Source organism: Crotalus tigris, unplaced genomic scaffold, assembly GCF_016545835.1.
Source record: "Crotalus tigris isolate CLP2741 ecotype Arizona unplaced genomic scaffold, ASM1654583v1 scf7180000018651.982201, whole genome shotgun sequence".
NCBI classification, from domain to species: Eukaryota; Metazoa; Chordata; class Lepidosauria; order Squamata; family Viperidae; genus Crotalus; species Crotalus tigris.
The window spans coordinates 482,045-493,461 of NW_024097125.1; positions in this window are offsets into that span (position 1 = coordinate 482,045).

An 11,417-nucleotide genomic window follows, 5' to 3' on the forward strand; every position below is an offset into this window, starting at 1 on the left:
CTTGCTTCTCTCTTTCCCTTTCAGCCCATCTTTCTCTTTAATTAATCAGTCTTTCTTCTTGGTGCTGCCTTATCATTTCTGTGATGATATTGGTGTAAGTATCTGGGTCCAGAACCACTTTTGGCTGGTCTATATTTCAGTTTTGTTTTACTACAGGTTTAGGGTGGACATCTCTTTCTACCAAGACTGTAGCATCTTCTAAAGGAGAAGCTGTCCCTTATACTTCCCTTGAAGGGCTTCTGGCAAGAAGATGGACTACACCTTTTGTTGAGTGGTTTTGTCCAGTTGTAACAATATTATCAATATGCATGATTTTGGATATCCCACTTTTTGGACATCCCACCTCTGCCACCATTTTGTCATAGGTTCTTTTAAAAAGAGAGCCAACATAACCACACAGGCCTTTAGGTAAATCACACCCACATACTCAAAGGCTAGCACTCACTGTTTACTATACTACTCTTCTCCCTGTTCTACTACAACTTCTGTTTCTCCACATCTTCACTTTGTGAGCCCTGCCTCTGGAAAACAGTAACTGCTTCAGGCTGTTTTAGTTTCTTAGATGAGCACAAACCATCTTCTCTCTCATTCCCACATCGCCACATCCAAATTTCTCTCTGCTCAGTTTTTATAACCAGACATGGCTGGGCTGGCTAGGGAGAGGTCTCAAAGGGATAGGATACCAGAAGCCTAGCTGCTGGCCATTTTGCTTGCAGCCTGTCCTCTCACACATTCATTTCATTCTTTAAAACTCTAACTTCTCCAAAGCATATTGTTTTGGGGTTCTGATCACAATCAGTTTTGGACTGTGGGTTTTGATATCTTCTTCAGCCTTCAAACCAGAATACATTGCAGATTGCTATCTAAAGATATAATAGCATAACCCCAGATGCCCACATGATCTCCGAGATACCTAGAATGAATGAATACCTAGAATTTTGATCCTTGTTTGGACACTGAGTTGTAAGGGTATGTAACTACTTTATGTGTGGCTCCTAGTTGCACACCACTGCCTTAGGAGATGTATGCATATTTTGTAAGTATATTTCCTGTTCTGCACACTTTGGATTCCTCAAGACAAGTGTAATGTATGTATAATTTGTACTGGAATATTGCTATTTTTACATCCATAAAAACACCTGAAACTAAAATAGATACAAAAGCAGCTACTTTGATCAAATGTTTAGGTAGCAATTTCCTATGAACTCTTGGTTCCAGGTTTGTTTGTTAGAGTTACCAGAATAAAGACTTTATAATTTATAAGGAACCAACCTTCAGATTGTGTCTTTGAGGCAAATGGATCACAATAGTTCAAGAAGGGGACAAAGAGGAAAAATAGGTTCTGATGCTAGAGTTGAGATAAGGCTTCAGCAGAAATAATTTATATAACAACTGAAAGAAATGTAAGCAATGAATATTAGTAAAAATTAAACTTGCACCAAGGGAACTCTCCATTGATTGCATTAAATCAGCATGCAGACTCTGGATACGTCAAGGAGTAGGTAGCATGGAGACATGTTTAAAAAAAAATGTCTGAACATGTGAGGTATCAATTTTATTTCAACATGTCTCCATGCTATCTACTCTTTGACATAGATCTGATTACTTTCAGTTACTTTTAGCTCCAAATACCTAAAACTGAGTTATCCAAGAGAATAATCAGGAGAGATTCATCTTTAGGGGGTCATCATTTTTTTTTATGGTAACATGGAACCTCATCTACTTAGTCATGGTCTCCTAAATTTTGGAAGAACCGCCATACTTATAGTCTTTTAAAAGAACCTTACAGAACCTTACAGAGTCTTATTTTCAAGTTATCTAAATCATTTTCAGTAGCTTTAAATTATTTCATTGTATTTATGTATATTTATTTATTAAATTTATTAGCCACCCATCTCCCCCTAAGGAAATTCTGAGCAGGTTACAGATCATAAAATCATAAATAGAAAGAGTTAAACTATGCAAATTAAAAAAAATCTATGCATTAAAACAGGAACCAAGAGATGGAGGGTACAGGGATGAAATCTCCTTTTCTGATCAACCACCTCCAGAGGTAAGTGGCCCCTCGGGGCCCCAAGCAAAACCAAATTTTAATGTTTTTCCAGAAAGCCATAAGATGGTGCAGTTCATACCTCTAACGGGTGTTGCTAATTTAGAGGAATTTTTGAAAATAAAGGCTCATAAGGCTTTCTAAGGTATCAGCTTGCCATTTTTCAGTAAAAAGAATCCAAAAAGGGAAAGTAGGGGGCCTAATAAGTATGAAGAGAAATAAAGGATAAAAATATAATATATCCTCACTGAGAGACACAGTTCTCTCGTAGAGGATATTATCGATATTTGATCAGACTCTAAACTGGATGAGCAAGATTTGGCCTTGCAACTCTGGAGGCAGCAGATCTTAGGTACCTGCAATATAAGGTAAGAAAGAGCAGGATTTGTTGGATGATGAACCTGAAATTTTATAGCAATCAGGTAATCAGCCACTCAAATCACTTGACTTAGAACCTGAATACAAAAATATGTCTAGCTCTTAAAAGTGCAGAAAAATTATGTGAGTAGAATAGAGATATTTAATGAAGTTTTGCAAAAAAAAAAAAAAAGGTATGATATGAATCAGGAAAATAAATCTGCCTGAGTTGGTTCTATAAAAAAAAAAAAAAAGTTCTTGCAAGATTTCCTAAATGTGTAGTGTTTCTCATTCCCTGACTGACCTTTTGATAGAAAAGATTATACTCTTCTCTAATTTGTTTGCCCAAATCCTCAACTTCTGAGATAAGCTGATTTGTTTTTCTTGAACTGCTTGCATTTCTGTGTTGTGGTGAGCTTTATGGTTGCCATAAAGGCCTATATCTGACCTGCTCTACTTATAAAATATAGTCTTTAAAAATATTATAAACTTTAAGTATAAATTATTCAAAAAGCTAAACAATATTTTCTAATATCATACTTATATTATATAAAGTTTATCCATCTTTCTTTGTTATCACCATCAAAAAGACACATATAAACATTGCTTGTACCATTAAAATTCCCTTATACGTATTTAAAACAAAATATTATCCCTCTTTCTTTGTCGTCACAATCCAAAATACACATATAAACATTAATTGTACCATTGAAATTCCCTTATACATATTTAAAACAAAATATTCCTTTAAATGCTCCTTAAATTTCCAAACATACACTTCTTATCTAAAGTTTTCATTCAATCTCCATAATCTTCTCTCCTCTTTTCCAATGACCAGTTCCATCCGCAATGGACTATAATCTGTCAATAACCTTGAAGCAATCTGTACATTCTTTACCCATCTCTCTTAACCAATAACCTCGAAAAAACTGCTTGAAGATCTGCCATTGAAGATTGCGCCAAAGAACTCTTAGGTCTTGCTTCTCCCACAGACTCAGACACAAATTCTTGTAAAACTTCCTTAACCTCCTTCTTCTGTTGTTCCTCTTCCTTGCGTTTATATGCTGCCCAAGTCATTCTCTGCTCCTTCATCTCCACTTGTTGAGACAGTCTGTGATTTTCCAACTTTCATCAATACAGCTTCTTCAGACTGCAATTCTACCTTCTTCTCTTCCAAGACTTTAAACATTATAGGTGACGATGAGCATGCTCCCAGGACCGAAGTATAAAACTCCTTTGCTTTAAAAACAGTATTAAGTCTATAACGTGTCCCCGCATAGCTCACCACTATTCCAATCGGGATATCCCATCTGAACAGCATCTGCTTCTTTTTAAGTTCATCTGCTAAAAAAGCAAACTCTTTCTGTCTTAAAATTTTAGATGGAATCTCCTTTAAAATTATAACATCTTGTGCAGCAATCTGAAACCTCTTATTGTAAAAAATTTGTATAATTTCATTGCATAGGGATCTTTTCCCAAAGTAAATTACCACATCTCTTGGCAGATTTCTTTGCTTTGCAACCCAAGAGTTAACTCTAAATATTTTTTTCAATTTCTCTGAGTATTTCCTCTTTTTCACTATCCAAAATCACAGCAAAATCATTTGCAACCATCTCTCTCAGATCTCCTTGCAGATGTTCACTCAAGCCTCTGATTCTTAAAGCAAATTCCATCTCTCTATATTGAAACATAAGAATCTCATCTTGAAAATTTTCCATCTTTTTTTCCATGCCATCAAATTTTCCCTCCAAGACCTCTACTTTATCTGCAACTTCTTCAACACGAAAATCCAACTTTTCAACAACAGAGGCAAGTCCTTTTAAAGCCAAAACTATATCTTGCCTCAAGATCCTGTTATTTTCCACTAAAATCTCTTTCACTTCTCCCCTAATTTGGGATATAGCATTTCTCATTACATCTTGCAAATCTTTTACCGTTAGTGACTGTGCAGGAGAAGAGGATAATAATGTTGATTTAGGTTGTTGCACTGGTAATATCACCGAAGAAGAAACCACCTTAGGAATTGTAGAAATTACTGGGCGTTTTGAAGCCCTTAAAAGAAAAAAAATTATTTTCCTCTTTCCTCCTTCTTAAAAAATACAAAGAAAAAAGAAAAAAAGAGTTAAACAAAAGAGAGGGAGATTAACTCAAAAAACCCCCAAATCCTCCTTCAAAAAAATCATTGTAATAAGAAAAAGAGAACTAGGAAAAGAAAAAAAGAAAAAATAATTAAATAGACAAAATCCATTCCGTCTCCTTAAAAGAAAAAACTTCAATTTGCCATTTTACTTTCAGTCTCAACAAAGGAAAAAAAAGAAAATGAAAGTAACTCTTTAAACTTGAAATCCAAACATAAAATCCAAGTAAAATCAAAAAATAAAATCCTCTAATCAGCTCTGTCCACTTTTTAAATAACTCACCAGTTCTCTTTAAGCGCGGAGGTGGGAGCGGCGTCTTGCTTTGTCCCAAACAACAAGGGACAAAGGCACCTGAGAAGCGGAGACACCCTGAACTCTGTGGGAGCACTCCTTTCACCCCAAAAGAAACTCCTTTGGGGATCTCAGAGGCTCAACCTCTATTCAGGGTGAAACTCCCCTCCCTCCCTTGGCCCTGGAAGGAGGTTTCAAACCGCGGAACAGCTGATGCCTGCTGTTCTCAGCGGTTTTAACGCTGTCTCAGGAGGACGGCTACAAAGTAGCCGCCATCGCCAGCGCTACACCACCGGAAGTCACCTCCAGTGCTTTTTTTGTAAAAAAAAAAAAAGGTGCCGGAACTCACACACGTCATACAACCCGCCTTGCCTACCCTACAAGGTTACATCCCCAAAAAAATGCCGGAACTCCGTTCTGGGCATTCTATGACAAAAAAAGCCCTCTATCTCTTATATCTAGATATAAGATAGATGGATCTATCTATCTATCCTGTAATCTAAGAGGAAGAGAAAGACTTAGTATTGCTGGCATTTGCACTAGGAATTCCAAGGCTAGACTATTGCAAGGCATTTTTCATGGGTCAACCCTTGAAGAGCCAGAAAATTGCAGCTAAATACGAAGAGATAAAAATGTTATATTTCCTGTAATGATCCAATTTTTTTAGATGACTTCCATGCTGCATTGTATATCCTTTTTATAGTACACAAAATGATGTACTGTTTAGACCTATAATTTCAGAAATGCTGTGTGTTCTTTGGACAGCAGTACAAAGCTTCTCATAGACCATTAAAGTTTTCAGTTAATATTGTGATGGACTTTCTTTTCCCATGCAACAATGGAAGAGCAATCTAAAAAAGGTCTGCAGTAGTTGTTATAAATATATTGCTGCCACTCCTTAGAAAAGAGAATTGTTTTAGAATGGCCTTATTCAGACTGATGATGTTAAACATTTAAGCATCTCAGACCTGATTAGCAGTTGGAAGAAAAACCATCAAATTCTGAAGTGCTGGGCTAAAGGGAAAAATAATCCAGAAAGCAATAGTAAATACTTCCATATGGTTGCCAATAAAACACCAAATACTATCAATCAATCAAAATAGAGCTGGACGGGACCTTGGAGGGCTTCTAATTCAGTCTCCTGCTCAAGCAAGAGTCCCTATATCATTTCAGACAAGTGGTTGTCCAGTCTCTTCTTAAAAACCTTGAATGATTATTCCAAATAATATTCAAAAATATTACTCCAAATATTTTTTTTTACTATCCATATGAGATAAGATGCATCCGCATAGTATCATTTTCTTTCCTAATTCCTTTTAAGTGTATAATGCAATTGTAGCACAATGAGAACAAGCAGAGAATAGGATCCACACAGCTATTCCTTCAGCTAAGGCAGACATGTCAAACTCACGACATCATGTGATGTTGCGCAACGTATTGGGAAGGTTTTGCCATTGCCCACAAAGGCGTGGCTTCTGGATGATGTGTCTGGCCTGCAGGCCGGCAGTTTGACACCCCTGGGCTAAGGAATAGGGAGTTTAATCAATGCTTTGCTTCCAGCTGCTATTCATCCTAGAAGAACATTATCCAAGAGGAATGAAATGCCTTGCAAAGACCTTCTATTTAGATTTCCAATTCATATCATTCATATCTGTCTCTTAACTGAAAAAATATAGCAATAATATGCTGTGACATTATCCAGCATTATAAAGCTATCATTATTTTCCTGTATATCAAATACTTTATAGGCTGTGATGAGGAAATAACTGCATATCACCTTCTTTTGCAACCCAATGCTTTTGTCAGTAGTTGTGATTAAGAATGCTTATGGGAGAGAGGTTCAGACACCAATATAAGAAGTTGAAGTTCTAGAAGTGAACTCTTGAAAGGCAAAGTCATGCAAAAGATTGTATCATTTGGGGAACAGACCACTTACAAGCACTAATGAGCCACACTATAACTAAAGCAGAGAAGAGCCCTGATAACACAGTGGTTGGAATGCAGTATTGCAGGCAAATTCTGCCCACAGCCTGAAGTTTGATTGTGACCAGCTCAAGGTTGACTCAGTCTTCCACGGTCAGTAAAATGCGGACCCAGATTATTGGCAGCAATATGTTGACTCTGTAAACCACTTAGAGACAACTGTGAAGTGGTATATAAGGCTAAGTGCTATTGTTACTCCTAAAGCAAAACACAAGTGCATATACACATCAGTTTTCATCCAGTGCTCTAAACAATTTGATAAGTAGTCTGGCAGATATACAGCTGATTTCAAGCTGGTGAAGCCTTTATGTGAAGATATTCTACAACTTTTCCATTTCTTAAGTTGCATCTAGACCAGTGATGGCGAACCTTTTAGAGACCGTGTGCCCAAACTGCAACCCAAAACCCACTTATTTATCGCAAAGTGCCAGGGCCACATCAGCATTGTGGTGCCCTCATGGGGGAGCAGGGAGGTGCCTCTGAGTGCTGCCTCTGGCATGCAAAAAACGAGGGCACAAAAATGGGCCACTGTACTGGAAGGCACAAAAATGACCATGCCATGGGGTGCAGATACAAGGCGCTGCACCATGCAAGAATGGGGCAAGGCTAGTGAGTATCATGCAGGCACTAGCTCCACCCCATTTGCAGCATGTGTGTGCTCGCGGCCCCATGCACACATGCATGCATGTAAAATGCTTCCCCCTCCCTTTTCTTCCAGTCCACCAATTGACAATGATTGGTGACCTCTGCTCTACCATCTCTACTCGAGCTTGCTAGTCGGCCACTTCACCTCCTTGGTGCAGGGCGGGGCTCCTGCTCCAGATGGCAGTGGTTGCCTGATGCACCTGCTTCCGGCAGCAGTGGCACGTGTGCCAACAGAGAGGGCTCTGAGCGCCGCCTCTGGCACGTGTGCCATAGGTTCACCACCACTGATCTAGGCTGTTGCACCTAGTAGCTAATTTGTGGAGATCAAGATAGGAATAATATATGATTTCAGTCTGGCTGTCAAAATAGATTTGTTTTCTCCTACATCTCCAAAAAACCCCAAACTTTTCTTGAAAGATTTGTGCAACAGGTTAGGAATAGTTCATCATGGAGAGTTCATCTATCTATGTGGTTGCTTGGAAATAAAAATGACTTAATAGGATATAATCATATTTCAATTATTTGGTAGATTTTCTAATGTTCTTTCTGTGTCTCATCTTCCTCTCTTGTTATAATACAAACAAGCTGACATACAGTATAATTCCACTTTTCTGATTCAGAGACAATATTTCATAGAATCATGTGACATAAGATTGTAGATGGTAGATTATGGTACATACATGCTATTGTAAAGTTGACTACAGGGATTTATATATAATAATAGCCTAGGCACCCTTCACTGCATATTTTGGTTGTTTCTACAGCTCAGCAGTGGATACCTACGGCATTATCAGGTTTTCAGAGCAGAATCATAACACAATTGTATAGAAACCAATTTTCTATAGGATACAAAGTAGATCATTTTAAAACAACAGAAAACTGCTATTAAAGTGTATTTTAATTGTGAAATTGCAAATCTAATTATAAACATATATTTAAAATAAATGCAACTAAATCCACTTACCTGGACAATAGTTGGGAAAAGGTAAAATATACTATTCAGAGTATTTTCAATACAGGAAAATATATTCTGCATATCCAAAAGATTTGTTTTAGCAATACACAGAGCACACAGAGCAGTCTATTAAGTTATTGTCTAAATGCTGTTTTGTAAGAAATTCAATAACATTTGGTTCTGTGTAATCCAGTGAACTCTTCCTAATTCAATTTTCATATTCTACATTTCCTGAAATTTTCAGCTGAAATTATTGACTATCCAGACATTCACATACTTTTGTATGCAAAAATGTTTTTAAACTACGAACTGTCTCTATTTTAGAATAAAATACAAGCATTTAAACTATATGATGCTCTTTTTATGCTTTGACTAATGATCAGGGGTTTTTTTTTGTTCCTATACATAACTATGCTTTCTGATTTATTATTTTTCAGTCCTCAGATATTTAGTGTTTACTATTCTGCCAAATGCAGTTTAATAAAAAATAATATTCCTGTAATATTATCCTTTTCATATTGATCAAATAAAATAAAATCCTAGAGAGCAGACATTGCCATTAAATCAAATATATTTAACCATTTTATTTACTGTGAGGATTCAAAGTTACGAAATTACACAAATTACTCTATTTTGAGAGCAATATTTTTGGTGTTCCTTTAATCTTGCAACCTAGGATTTTTAAAAATTATTATTGTTTGCTTTAAATCAGTGGTTCTCAACCTTTTTAATGCCGCGACCCCCAACCGGTCGTAAGTTGAGGACTACTCAACCGGTCGTAAGTCGAGGACTACTCAACTGGTGCAGCACCGTTTGCAGAATGGGACTTTTGGCGGGCTCAGCAGGGCAGAGACAGCCTGGACAATTCCTATTGGCTTTTGAAAGCCAATAGAATTAGACTTTATTCAAGAGAGTCTATTCTATTGGCTTTCAAAAGCCAATAGAATAAAAGGGAGTAGCACAGCTAAGGAAAAGGGGGGGGGAAATCGCGGACTGCGTTGTTTGGTGACCCCCGTGAAATGATCATTCGACCCCAAATGGGGTCCCAACCCACAGGTTGAGAACCACTGCTTTAAATGTTTGATATCATTGTCTGACATTCCCAGGAATGGATAAGCTACAAATACATTAAATAAATAAGTACATAAGGTTGTTGCCAAGATTATTACATGAATGTAACTACACTGAAGTCAAGCTACGCATTAAAACAAAAAGAAAGAAGTAGTGCTATGTCTTCTGTTTATTTCTACTCATCAGCTCTCTGCACTGACTCCTTGCAAGTGTGGTGCATTTCTGGAGGATGACAGTTTTGTTTAATTATTTCTTACTAATTTCTGGTGGTCCCATTAACTTAGTTTCCTTTCACTATTACTTAGCTGGTTTAATTATTCGGTAATTCTGTCTTTTTTATTTCCACATTTTTCATTTTTACAATGCTTATAGCACATCTTCTGATCCATGCAGTTTTGATGACTTTGATTTAAATAGCAGTATTTTCCTCCTCCAAACAAAGTTGCAGGCAACTTGGAAAAGAATGTCCATTTCAGAAATAATTAAAGAGGATGAATGATTCTAATCCTTTACACTGTTTTATACTCTAGGTTTGATCATTTTCAGCCATGACAAACAATGCGTTTTCCCCCAAAGCATGTTTGCTAAATAATTCAATTAGATCTCAGTTTCAAATATTTCACCAAAACCATACCAATTTGACATATTAAACTGTTCTCATACATCCCTTATTTCTACTAGATCTATACTGATAGAAGTTTTTAAAATGTATCAATTTGTATATATTTGCTAAACATTGCAGTACAATGCAATTATTTTTTTCAGTTTTAAAAATATTTAGGAACAATATATCTAAAGTAGTGCCAATATTTATTTCTGTTAATTCATTCCATTTATTTCATTACCCCATTCATTTGTTTAATAAAATGTGATGCATTTCATTTGATTTCACTCATTCTAGAAATGAGTGAGCACTCAGCATTTTTCCAAATACATAATGGAAACTATATGGGGAATTTGCCAAAGACATGGAGTTTAGTCTGAGACAGAGTTAATAGGTCCCCATTACGCTCGCAAGCATTCATGTTTTGTTGGAAGGCAGATACTTCTGCAGGAGTATTCCCTAGGATGTTAACTCATGATCTACAGAACACTAAACATCTTCCTTGGCATCAGATATAAGTTGATTTATTTTTTAAAAAATGTTAAATAATTTTTTAAAAAGGAAACTAGGATATTACAAAGCAAAATTCCAGAATTCCATTTCTGGATTCCACATATGCCTAGAACCATCATTAATATCAGGAAGCTGCACTTAGCTGCCCTGAAAAAGGAAAAAAAATGAATTGTAATGATAGAGAGCATTTTGAAAGATTGGAGAAGTTAGTGGAGAACAATCTCATTAGACGGATCTAATAAACTAATGTTTTAGGAATTACATGACAGCCATTTTATAAGATGCTCATCACAAAAAATTCCAAATGGCCCTAGTAATTCAAAAAGATTTGGTAAATCTAGCTCTCTTCCAAATCATGGGCTGAAAACAGAGGAGGTTTTTTTGAACATTATAGAGGGAAAGTACAAAAAATAGATGGGGGCAATTCGGAGCTGAATATTGCAAGTACAAGGGTTAGAAATTTTTTTCTCCTTGAAGTTTCTCTCTTTTTAGAGATATCTGGCAGAAATAGTTTTCCTTCCAATAATATGTGTCTGCACATTATGCATCAGTATGACCTGTATAATGACCTGTATAATGTATAATCAGTATGATCAGTATGACCTGTATTAGAGTGAAAGAAAGAAGAGTTCCTTCAAGGCTTTTTCTTTTTTTAGTGAAAGTATACGATCAGTCCATGAATTATGGCATTGCAAGAAATAATACGTAAAATGTGCTATTAAGTAATAGTAATAGTAGTAAAGTTGGAAGGGACCTTGGAGGTCATCTAGTCCAACCGCCTGCTCAGGCACGAAACCCTACACCATTTCT